The sequence below is a fragment of the Hibiscus syriacus genome, unplaced genomic scaffold (assembly GCF_006381635.1).
Source record: "Hibiscus syriacus cultivar Baekdansim isolate YM2019G1 unplaced genomic scaffold, ASM638163v2 tig00111334_pilon, whole genome shotgun sequence".
In the NCBI taxonomy this organism is placed as follows: Eukaryota; Viridiplantae; Streptophyta; class Magnoliopsida; order Malvales; family Malvaceae; genus Hibiscus; species Hibiscus syriacus.
The window spans coordinates 873,107-886,031 of NW_024063062.1; the positions used below are offsets into that span (position 1 = coordinate 873,107).

At 31.7% G+C, this 12,925-nt stretch overlaps 1 non-coding gene across 1 annotated transcript; it reads left to right on the plus strand.

Annotated features, from left to right (window-relative positions):
* The first annotated feature begins 8,811 nt into the window (after positions 1-8,811).
* On the plus strand, positions 8,812-8,917 carry LOC120158944. The gene has a single exon (XR_005519297.1). It is a non-coding gene; the product is annotated as a small nucleolar RNA R71 (small nucleolar RNA).
* Positions 8,918-12,925: the final 4,008 nt, after the last annotated feature.

The window sequence follows — 12,925 nt, forward strand, 5'->3', positions numbered from 1 at the left end:
ATAACCGCTATACCCATCAAGAAAATAATAGAAAACTTTACCAGTAAGTCGATCCAACATCTGGTCAATAAATGGCAGTGAAAATTTATCATTTATTATGTCTTTGTTTAGATTTCGATAGTCCATATAGATTATTTACCTCATAGTTATGCGTGTAGGCACATGCTCATTTTTCTCATTGGAGACTATATTTATGCCACCATTCTTTGGAACACATTGCACACGGCTCACCCAATTGCTGTTAGAAATAAAATATATGATCCTATCATCCAACCACTTGATAATTTCTTTTTGAAAAACTTACACCATGATCAGATTCAGCCTCCGTTGTTGCTCAATAAAATTGTTTTCAGGGTACACCAACAAAATTTTGTGCATATAGAATGTTGGACCTATGCCCTTAATATCAGAAATACTTCAAACAATTACCTATTTATGCTACCGCTAAACAAAAATCAGTCTGTCATCATGCGATCTTTTGAGCTTTGTTGCTATAATCACTGGTAAAGTCTCATTCTGTCCATGAAATGCATACTTCAAATGCTCGGGCAGGGGTTTTAGTTGAAGCTTCGGTGGTTCTTCGATCAAGGGTTTAATAACTTAAGTAGACCATGTTGGAAGTTCTAAAGACTATAAGTGTTACGTTAAATTTCCTTCAACTCTAACAAGAACCAAAGTTTTCAAATAAAAAAGACTTTTTCTCAAATAAATAAACTAAAAATGTAGTATAGAGAAGAAAGGGTCGATCCACATGGACTTAGAAATTTCCAATTTTAGTTTGAATTGATCTTAATTCAAGAAAACTAAAAAGTAAAATAAAGGGGTTTAACAAAATAAATTCAAAGGAGATTATTAAAAATAATTATGATGAAAGATAGCCTCCAGCTTCGCTTCGCCTCAATTTGTTTCGATCACTGAAATAGATTTTACTTTGGGATTCATATCGGTTACATTCTACAAGGCCCAACCCTTTGGCTTGCTCTTGTTTAATGTGGACTAATTTTCAAAGTCAATCCTTATATTTAATTATTGTTTGGATTAACAACGACTATAGATGTTAAAACCAACACTACTTAAAGTGTTGGAAAAGTACGCCCTCAGATTATGTTGTCTCCTTGAGAGTAGAACTTGTTCTTGATTTCCCTTAGCAGAAAACTACTAAGTTTGTTCTTAGGAAGTTAAATTTGGTACAAGCTGATTCTTGTCCCAAATGGTAAATAAAAAAACATTCAGGAAACGGTGCACTCTTTTAATTGAAAGTGTTCAGATATTTAAAGAAAATACCGATTGCAACTCATAGTTTGCAGAAAATAAAGAAAAATACTAGAAGGTATGAAGCACTTTTCAATTCTCACAAAACGGATTGAGATGTTGCTAAGCTTTTGGCTATTTGGAGTTTAGCAAAGCATGGATTGGATCATGCTTAGCATTGTGAAAAGAAAATATTGAAAGAAAATTAGAACTTCAATAATTAGCCAAGGAAATACAATTTCCAATATGAGTTCAAAGGTTAAATCTATGGGGTGTTTATAATCCAAAAGTTCAAGTAAATAAAATGACTAATTCGTAATCAAACTAATAATCCTACCAAGAGTTATAATAAAATAACTTGTTCCTAAATAATATAATAATAAAATAATCAACCAAAAACCTAAATAAAAAAGTAATAATAAAAGAACCAAAATAAAAATCGTAAATATAAAAGTTTTATCAAAAAGATAAAAATAAATATTTAAGTCTTGTACTTCGGGTTGAATTCTGCATCATCTTATGGAAAACCTTATGCTAGGTAAATTTCAATTAAATATTCAAGATAGTTTTTCTCGTCTTATGGAAATGCTAATTGTACCATCGAAAGCTACTAGTTTTTGGACTAATTAATTCAATCAAGCTCCTATCCAAAATAAACTCAAAATAAAGATAACTCATTCATGTTCAATCAAAAAATAAGAAGTACATAACAATAAATATATGCAATATTAAACACTCATTAAACTCCCTCTCACATATTCAATGATTGTCCTTAAACATACTTCAATTCCTATTTCAATCATTTATGAAAGATTCACTCAAACAATTTTGTCAAATCTAAAGTTCAAGCATGGGCTAAAAAAGTTAGACAACATAATCATATAGAATGGCAATCTAATTCAATGAACAACGGTTAACCAAATGAATAAGGGTTAGATATGCAGAGTTTTTGATATTTTCTTGTGATATGAAATTGAACAAAATTTAGTTTCCTCACGAGAAGTGATTGGTAGAGTATGAGTTTTATTTTCCTCCCTTTTGTATCATTCACTATCTCTTTTTCATTTTTTTTTGTTTTTTTTTTAAATTCCTCCCATTTTTCTGTGATTCTCTATAGCTTTTTTAAACTTTGTAGTCTTGGCTCGTCATCTAACCTTTAAACTAGAAACGAGATGAAAGCCCAAGCAACTCACCCCGATTCTCCAATTCCGTCACATTCAAATGATCTACCACTCATAATTGTCTCACAAAGTTATACACGTAAATATAACATTAATCAATAGTGAAATAAGCAAAAGTTCATATTTAAGCAACACTAATAATTATATCAAAAGGTTAAAGGCTTTCATAAAACTATCTCATCGAATCAAATCAATTATTTATGCATAAAAAGGTCAACTCAAGCTTGTAAACAGGGGATTATGACAAAATTAACAAGTCAACCAAGGTAAGCAACAGTAGTAAGCATCGAAATATCTCATTAAACCAACATGAATAAGCAAGGTGAAATTCTCACTCTACCCCTTTCGTTTAAAGTGTATTGTCCTAATATGAAATGAATAAAGAATAAAGTGAAAGAAAGTACAATACTCCCCGTGTCTAATATGATGATACACGAATAAACTCCATGGTCATATCTCTAAGCTTGATCAAAATACATGTTGTACCTAAAAATAAAAATAAAAAGAAATAGATAACTAGAAAAAGGAAATAGTAAAATAAATAATTTTAACAAAAATAATAAAAAATGTGTTACCTCCCATTAGAGCGCTTTTGTTTAACATCATTAGCTCGACGACTTGGCTCAGACTAAAGGTTCTTCGAGATATATTTTCTCCACGCTATTTTCCAGCTGAAAACTTCCTTATGAGAAATTGTACAATCATAGTTTTTTTTATTTTATACTTATAGATTTTGAAATTCTCATAAGCTTTTCTTCGGATCTTTTTCAATTATGAAAGCTAGTCCGAACTAATAATCGATGAAATATTTTCTTTACCTAAAAAAGTGTTCTTCAAATGTTTCGGAAGCAGTTTTATCTCTAATTTGGTAACTGTGAAATGGATGGGAAAACTTTAGATTTAGACAAAATCGAATTTGAATTTTTTACTTAGCTCCTTTCAAGATGATCACGAGTCCACGTTAGAACTGATATCCAATTTCATTGCCTTAGCAGTTTCATTCTTTGAGTTCTTGTACAACTTATCAAAAAGATTATGTTTTGATTATATCAACAAAGCTAATGTTTGCGACATAATTGGGATGCTTCATTGCTTTATATATATCAAATTTAACAACCTCACCGTTAAATTCCATAGTAAGAATTCCACTATTGACGTCAAATTTAGTATGTTTCGTGCTTAGAAATAGCCAACCTAGTAGGATTTGATCTGCTGGAATATTTATTTCATTTACCTTAACCATAACTTTTTAAAGGAGGGCTTCAGGATAAATGACAGATCAATCAGTGAGCTAAATCATTACTGTAGTTTCCTTCAAAGGCTCAAGAGTGAGTGAGTTGTAAATAGAAATATGCATAACATTCATGAATACACCCAAATCACACATAGCTCGTTTAATTCCTACCTTGTTGATTTTACAGGGAATATCAAACATACATTGTCCTTTAAATTTTGGTGGAAGTCTACGTTGAAGGAAAATTGATACGTTCTCACCTGAACTTACATTCTCAAGGCCAATATGTATTATTTTTATAGTGAAAATATCTTTCAAGAACGTGCATACCTCGACATCTTTTGGATTATATCAAAAAATGGTATATTAATATCTAGCTTCTAAAAATATTAAGAATATCCTTCTTCTCTGCTTATTTATCACGTTTAACCAATATTGATATGAAGGGAAGTGGCGTCACATTGGGAGAAATCAAGGGAGAGGGTTTCTATTTACCTTATTTTTTCTCTAGCATTTTGCATTAACTCTCTCTTCCTCATGAGGTATTGATTCTTCTTCCTTTTCATTTTCCCTTGCGTCAGTTTTTATTTTATTTTATTGGGATCGCGATTCTTCATTTTTTCATTGGATTTAGCGGTAACATTCTAAGGAATAGGTTTGAAGATGGTGCAACTTTGAAGTGTGATGGTAGTAATATTTCCTCATTGATTTGCCTCGATTTGAGATGGTAGCCTTCCTTGCGATTCTATTCGTCCCACAGTTTGAGGCAATTGTTCCATTTGCTTATGTAACTCATGTAGATGTGCTTTAGTCCTTTATTGAAACTTCTAGGACAACACCTAACATTCGATGATGGACTCTAATGATGACATCTCTGGTTGATACAACTGAGGTGGCGGTGGCGTTGGTTGATACAATTGATTTGGTCTAGGATTTTTTGCATAGATGAAGTTTGAATTATCCCTCCACCCCCGATTATAGGTATTTTCGAGAGGATTGTAAGTTATACGGGGAGGACTCGAAAAATTGCCAATTTTATTCACTTGTGTAGTATCGTCTTCTTGTAACATCAGACAACAATTCGTGGGATGGTTTGGCCTTGTGCATAATGCGCAAAGTCTAGCGGTACTTGTTTTGCCTACAACAAGAGATTAAACAATATTAGTTAAATTATCAATTTTAGTTTCCAATTAAATTGTACTTAGCTCGTGAACCCATCGAGTATGTTCACTCGATGAACCAAATTGTTGATAGTTAGCGACCATGGTAGAAATTATATATCTGGCCACATGCAGAGTCAAATTCACAAGTGCTTCTCCACTAGTTGGTCAAGTATTTTTACCTCCAAAGGAAGTAGTCCTTCATAGAAATTTTGGAGAAGAGATTTTTCGGTTAACCCGTGCTATGAAACGCTAGCACAAAGTTTCATGAATCATTCCTAATAGTCGTATAATGACTAACTATCCCTTTTCCATATTCATAGGATGCTTCAGATTAATTCACTCACTCTTTCCGTGAGGAAGAACATGTCAAGAAAAAGACAAGTCATGTCAGCCCAAGTAGTAACAAAATTGGGTGGTAAGTAAAATAGTCAATCTTTAGCCAAATAGGCAAAGGAAAAAGGAAAACAACAAAGTTTAATCTGATCATCAGATACTCCTTATAGTTTCATGCTACAGCAAACCATATGAAATTCAATAAGAGGTTTACGAGGATTTTTATTCGGTAATCCATGGAAAACAGGAAGAATATGGATTAAGTTGGTCTTGAATTCAAATGGTGTTTATCCTTTGAATAATGCGATGCATAATGGGTTGGAAGGTGCTACAACTAATTGTTAGATTGTCTGATCAACCATAGAGATTGCTTCGTTGTCTTGTTGTTGTTTTTGTCTTCTTTCCTTGTGTATACGTGTAGTCTTTAGGCTATTGCTTTGGTTTCAAATTCAAAATCAACTAGTTTGCCCATATTTTTCCTAGTCATAAATAAAAACAAACAATATTAGTAATTTGGCGAAATCCCCGATAACGACGTCAATTTGAAAAGAGTTTAAATTTTCAAATAAATAAAGATTTTTTTCTCAAATAAATAAACCAAGAAAATGGTATAGAGAATAAAGGGTTGATATGCATGGAATTAGAAATTTTCTATATATGTTTGAATTGATCTTGATTCAATAAAGTAAAAAAGTAAAATAATGGGGGTTTAGAAAAATAAATTGAATAAATAAAAGTAAAAAAAAAATACGAAAAGTGGACGATTGTAAATAATTATGATGAGAGATAGCTTCCAACTTCAATTCACATCAAATATTTTTTATCACTAAAATAGATTTTACTTTGGATTTCAGCTGGTTACAGTTTACAAGCTCAACCCTTGTAACTTGCTCTTCTATCATGTGAACTAATTTCCAAAGTCAAGCATTGGAATTTAATTCTTATTTATATTAACAACATCTATCGATGTTAACACCAATGCTACTTTAAGTACTGTAAAAGCACATGCTCAGATTTTGTTGTCTCAATGAGAGTATAAAATTATCTGCATTTCCCTTAACGGACTGTCACTAAGTTTATTCTTAGGAAGTTGAATTTGCTACAAAATGATTCTTCTCCCCAATGGTAAATCAAAATAATATTCAAACCAAGGTACACTAATTGAATTGAAAATGTTGAGATATTTAAAGGAAATGTTGATTGTTAATCCTAGTTTGTAGAAAATCAAGAAATATAACACAAGAATTGAAACACTTTTCAATTATCATGAAATGGATTGAGTTGATGATCAGATTTTGGCTAATTAGAGTTTAGCCAAGCTTGGATTGGATCATGTTTATCATTTTGAAAAGAAAATAATTAAATAAAAGTAAAAAGATGAAAGAATAGTAGAACTTCAATAAATATACACATAAATATAAATTCCAACCTGAGTTCAAAGGTTGAACCTAAGTGGTATTTATAACAAAAAAGTTCTAAGTAAATAAAATAACTAATTCCTAAATAATAATAATATAACAATCAAACTAAAAATCATAAATCGAAAAGGTTTATCAGAAAAGATAAAAAAACAATTAAGTCTTGTACTTATGGTTGAATTATGCTTCATCTTATTCATAATCTTATGTCATGCAAATTCCAATTAAATATTTAAGATAATATTTCTCGTCTTCTAGAAAATGCTGACTGGACCATCGAAATCTGCTAATATTTTAGCTAATTAATCCAATAAAGCTCATGTCCAAAATAAACCCAAAATAAAGACAAATCATTAATGTCCAATCAATAAATAAGGAGTAAATAACAATAAATATATGTAATATTAAACACTCATCAAAATGATTCTCTTTCCTCAAACTCTTATATTGTCACAACATTGGCCATAAAAGCCTTCATGTTGTGGTTGTCATCCCATTTCTCTTGCAAGTAAATATCAATAATATCAATGGAATTACATTCAACACTATCGTCAATATAAGAAACATTGCTCATGACATTGAAAGTAATATATTCATAATTTAATCGCCAGGTAAGTTCTCCCTTTTCAATGCCTATGAGAGCTCGCCCAGTGGCAAGGAAGAGTTGACATAGAATAACAAGAACATCTTTATCATCTTTACAATCTAATATGATGAAATCGGTGGGAAAGATGAATTTTTTTACTCTCACAAGCATGTTTCCATAATGTTGCTAAGATCTACAGTGTAATGATCTGCAAGCTGCAAAGTGACGGTGGTGGGTCTTCCTTCTCCACTCACGAATTTTCTAAAAAATGAAAAAGCATAAGATTAATGATGTTACCCAAATCACATAAAGCCTTACCTAAAAATTGATGGCAATCAACAGGTTGCCATTGCACTACACCCCTCAGTGAGAGCAAGTTTTTCAAATTTGCCAAGCCTTCGCTTCTTTGAGAGAAATTCTGGCATGAACTTGATGTAGTTCAGATTTTGCTCTAAAGCATCAATCAATGGAATGTTGATTGTCAGTTGTTGAAGCACATCGATAAATTTTTTGAATTATTGATACTAATTTGTTTTCTTGAATCTTTGAGGAAATGGTGGTAGAGGTCTTGGATTTGGTTAACTTAGCCCTGGTTGTGACATTATAGTATTACAGGAGGTGTTGCTATAGGCATCATTTCTAGCAATGACCCAAAACTACTACTCTTTCCTGCATATTTTATTGCAACATCTAAAGTATAAGCATTTTTAACCACGACTTTAACCTTGGTTTACTGGTCTAGCCTCTCATATTTCTTTGTCTTACTTTCAGTAGTTGATTTTACAAGATGAATTCCAATTTGAGTTATGATGGCGTTACAATGCTCATTTCAATGAGCCTTTCCATGAGATTTAGGAACTTCAAGGTCACTCGGTAATGTACCTGGTTGCCTATTGCTTAATGCATTATCCAACTATCCACTAGATTCTCCAATGCTCTTAGTGATGCTGACTAGTTTTGGATAAAGGTTTCATTCCTTTGATTCGTTGCTTTATTCTTTGAAATTTACTCCTTTAGTAGATATTCAAGTGGTGATGAAGTTGAAGCTTGGTTGAAAGTCTACCCTTTATAGCTTTTTCTTTATTGTGGTTGTACAGTTGACTGATGATGTGGCAACATCTGTTGTTGTTGTTGATTTCCAAAATGAGACTGCACAACATTGGAATTGACAACATTCTAGCTTCTTCAAACCAAGTTTGGATGGTTACGAAATTTGGCATTGTATGAGTTACCATATCTGTTATCACCTCTATTATAATTCCTAACAAAATAAATGGACTTAGGGTTTTGTGGGCATTCCTCATAGTTATACGCATCACCACAATAAACACAATAGAGATGAGATACGACTTTTACCTCATACATGTCCCCTGGATTTTGCAATTTCTTCACCATGTCGGTCAATGCTATGATTTGGGAAGCCATTGAACTTATAGTACCAGTATTGGTTGTTGCAGCATTGCTTATGTCAAACATGTTCCTCGTGTTGAGGTATTGATAATTGTTGTTAGACATTCTTTTTAGAAGATCATAGGCCTCGTTGTATGCCTTATCCAGCAATGATCCATTAGCACAAGCATCAACCACCATACGAGTATGCATGTTCAACATGTGGTAAAACATCTTCATTTGCTTCAAATGGGGAAATCCATGCTTGGACACTTTTATAGAAAATCCGTAAAACGATCTCCTGCTTCATACAAATTCTCTTCCTTCAATTTCTTGAAGGACGATAGATTATTTCTCAGATTTGCATTCATATTGGGCGGATTTAAGCACAACAAGAACTTTTGTGCTAACTCATTCCAGGATGTTATAGCATCGGATGGCAACAAGTTTAGCCATGCTCTAGCTTTATCTCTGAGCGAATAAGGAAATAACTTCAGCTTCAATACTTCCTCTTGAACTCATTATTGAACAAAATAATCATACACCTCTATAAATGATCGAAGGTGTGCCCTTTTATCTTATGTGAATGACCCATTGCATGGCCCAATTGACTGCAATATCTTAAACATCACCAGGTTCAACTCAAAGTTTGCAACTGGATAGATGTTCATACAATGCAATGATGTAGAACATCTAGTGTTGGCACAATGTGCTCTAATAGGTGGTTGCGGTCATCCATGTTATAATATTATTGTTACTCAAATCCAATGCCAGATGGTATTTCTCTATCTTCAACATTGTTTAATGGTGGACATGTATTGCTATCATGTCCTTAATCACGCATGTTTATTTGACTACAATTGGCTTATCTTCGATGGTGGTGAAATGTTCATTCGATTTTAGGGTCAAATGACACTAGATCATCATCGCTCTAGGATATAAAATAACACACTAAACCGAAAATAAGAAATGGGTACCTACAAAAGAAAAATAAAAAAATAACTAAATAAAAATAAAAGCTCTAATGTAAAGCTATTGCTCCCCGGTAACAGTACAAAAAAAACTTGATGCTAATAATAATGCTATAAAAAATGAAAGTGTACAATATCGTATCAGTGTAATAGAATGGAAGTTGTTAAGCTTTGGATGTTGAACCCACAGAGAGCTAATGTTTTTAAAAATATTTGTATAAAGAAATCAAAATATATATTTCGAAATGAGTAACTTGGAAATAAACAGCAAATTAAAGAAATTAGAATAGGAATACCAGTTAGTTTTATAACAAACAAGAGAGCATTAAGTCAATGATCGAATGGATTATGATGATAATTGGCTACTTATTATTATCATGCAATAAACCCTATTCTCATGTATCCAGCAAAGATTAATCACATTTCATCAACAAGAATCAATTGTCAATAATTCAAGTAATCAAATAATTTACTATGCTAGATAATTGGCAGCATGTATCTCGACATGCAAGATTGTTTTTCACCAAAACCAATGTTGAATGAAAGTGTATGAACTATCAATTATTTCAGTTTCTAAATACCATCAACAATCCATACATAAAGATAATAATATTTCTAAAATTATCTTGGATGTGTAGCAGCACATAAGCATAAAGTAAAGGCATAAAATCATAATAAAAACATCCATAAACTATTAAGTTTATCGTCAACATATCATCCACAAATTAACAAACTTCTTAATCAACTCGCTACTTCCTTATCTTAAATAAAGAGAAAGAGTAAAAGTAAGATGGTCCTCTTGACTATTGATGCTACTCAGCAAAACTCCCAAGCTACTACAGTGCTCCCTCGCAAGGGACTTAGGCAACCATGGATGATTAAAAAGTAAAATATGTGGAGAGAATATTTTGAGATGAGAAAATTAAATAGTGAAATAATGTAGATAGATCTCTAATTTACAAACTAAGGAATTCAACCTTCAACCAATAGAATGCTTCCACGTTTTAGATAATTTTAGCCATTTGACAGTTTTCCTTGCCAACAGTGACTCATCGGTTGCTGCAGCGTCTACTAAGTATCCCGTGTAGCCTCAAGCAATGCTGTAACATCAGTTTAACAAATTTCAGCAATAAATATCAACTTTTTCCTACTTTCCTCACTCAGCTCTCACTATACAAAACATATGAAAATATGTATAAAACAATCCTAATAAGCTTTTAGCATTGCTAAAATTCAAGCTAAACCTATACATAAGGAACTCAAATTATTTCTCTTTTGGACAGTTATTACATTAAAATGAAAATCATCTTCTCTTCTTCAATCCACTCCTACATCTCTCTAGTTGGAATATGATAAACTTATATCATAATGCTCTATGCTTCCAAGTCATTTTCTTAAATGAAGAGATTTATTTTAATATTCCAATAGGCACAGTTGGTTTTATTATGGAAGCTTGTTGATGGGTTAAGAGTCACTAACAACATCGAAAAATGAAGGAAATGCTATTTATCACTTGAATTGTAATTCAAATCTTATAGAATATTCTCAATAGATGGTTAAACCTTTCAATGATTGAGGCTCTGATAAACAAATGTTGATCCAATTGATCTTTAATGTGGCTAAGGGATGGGTAAATTGGTAATAAACATTTTATGGAAACTCTAACAAAAACAAGAAAGAATGAAACAAAGAATTTATAATGGTTCCAATCCCTCAATAAAGTATACATCCAATATCTTAGATTACACACTAAGTATTTTCATAAATTCACTAATTTGATCAACCTTTTATGACAAGGTGTAAACCTATAACTACTTAAGATTTATACTAAAAAAATCTTAAGTTTATACTCACTCATAAATAGAAAAAAATATGAACCTCATAAGATAGATTGTTTACACAAATTGAAGTTCACACACACCCAATAACAACTAGAATAATAATTACAATGATAGACAACTAGGTTTCAATTAAAGAACGATTAAAATGAGTACAAACTAAAACTTTGAGCTCTTGATTGTCTTTCTTGATTATCCTTGGTTGTTATAAGTTCACTTTTATATGCTCTCAATGTTTTTCTAACCATTTGAGGTTGTTGGAAAAAGTTTGGAACCATTTGAATCATTACATTCTTGCGTTAAAGGCTACCTACCCAGGAAGTTTTGAAACTCCAGAGAAAGTTTTGAAACTCTTAAAACACAATTATAATTTTCTTAATATTATAAACTCCAAGTTTCAAAACATTGACATTGAGTTTCAAAAGTTTAAAGTTTCAGAAATTAATGAATTTCAAAACTTCGTTCGAGTTTTTAAACTTTATATTGATTTTCAAAACTATGTGTCTAAAGTTGAAACAAATTGCAAGTTTTGATATTTTGAAACAATTCTAACTTTGAGAAATATTATTAATTATATGAATTATATTTTGAAACAATTCTAACTTTGAGAAATATTATAAATTATATGAATGATATAATTTTTACTTATAAAAAATATTTGAGAGCTTTAGAAAAAATTTAGGGAAATATTTTTATTTTATAAAAATAATACTTATATATTCAATGTTAAATCAAAATAATTTAGGCTTATCATAATGTTCTTAAATGCATTAATCTGTGCTAAGTGGTAGATCTTAAAAATAAGGTAGTGATGGAAACTTTTATAGTCAAGCACCATTGACAACTGTCATTTCGGATGTCAAAATAATTCCTTATTCTCAATCAATAAATTAAGGAAATGCGTAGCAAGGAGAAGTAAGGGTCGATTCCACAGGGACTTAGAAAATTATAAATTTCTGTCTGAATTATTTATGCCAGGCGTGAAACAGTAAAAATGGGGGGATTTTAGTAAAAGATAATAAAGTGATGAAATAAAAGTAATTAAAGTAAAAATAAGAAGATGAAGATTGTGAATAAATACGGTAAAAGTAGCCTCAAGCTTCGCTTTGATTCAATTTCCTTTAGATCATCGAATAAGATTTTCTCTTCGGGATTCATGTCGGTTACTTTGTCTACAAGGGCTATCCTTGTGACTCTATCTTGTATATCGAATACCCAAGGAAATCTTTGATTCCGGCTTCGGTAGTTGATTCTAACAACATCTATTGTCGTATATCAAATACCGTTTAAGTTCGTGGCGACCGACTCGGATTGTTGTTTCTATAACCATCAATTTCGATCTCAATTCCCTCTTGGCGAAGCTATCTCGCCAAGTGTGTTCCCAGGAAGTCGAATTGCTTTCTATAAGCCGAATCTTACTCCCACACGTTTAATCGCAACAACCTCTTGACCAAAGTCAATCTTTGATTTTGAAAACTGTTTTGATTTTTGAAAAATAAGCGCAGAGATTGAGATAGATATTCTGAAGATATTAAGGGACCGTTTCAATTATCCCGTTGGA